The following is a 293-nucleotide window of genomic DNA, read 5'->3' on the forward strand; positions in this document are numbered from 1 at the left end:
TCAACATCTCTCATCATCAGGGGCAGGGAAATGCAAACCAAAACCACAATGAGATATTTCCTCTGACCTGTCAGAATGGCTGTTATAAAAAAGATAAGAAATAACAAGAATTGGTGAGAATATGGAGAAAAGGGAATCCTTGTGCACTGTTGATAGGAACATGAACTGGTACAACCACTATGGAAAACAGCGTGGCAGTTCCTCAAAAACTCAGCAATTCCACTGCAGAGTATTTACCTGAAGAAAATGAAAACAATTTGAAAAGATACATGTGACCCTATGTTCACGGAAGC

The sequence above is a fragment of the Suricata suricatta genome, chromosome 16 (genome assembly GCF_006229205.1).
Source record: "Suricata suricatta isolate VVHF042 chromosome 16, meerkat_22Aug2017_6uvM2_HiC, whole genome shotgun sequence".
NCBI classification, from domain to species: domain Eukaryota; kingdom Metazoa; phylum Chordata; class Mammalia; order Carnivora; family Herpestidae; genus Suricata; species Suricata suricatta.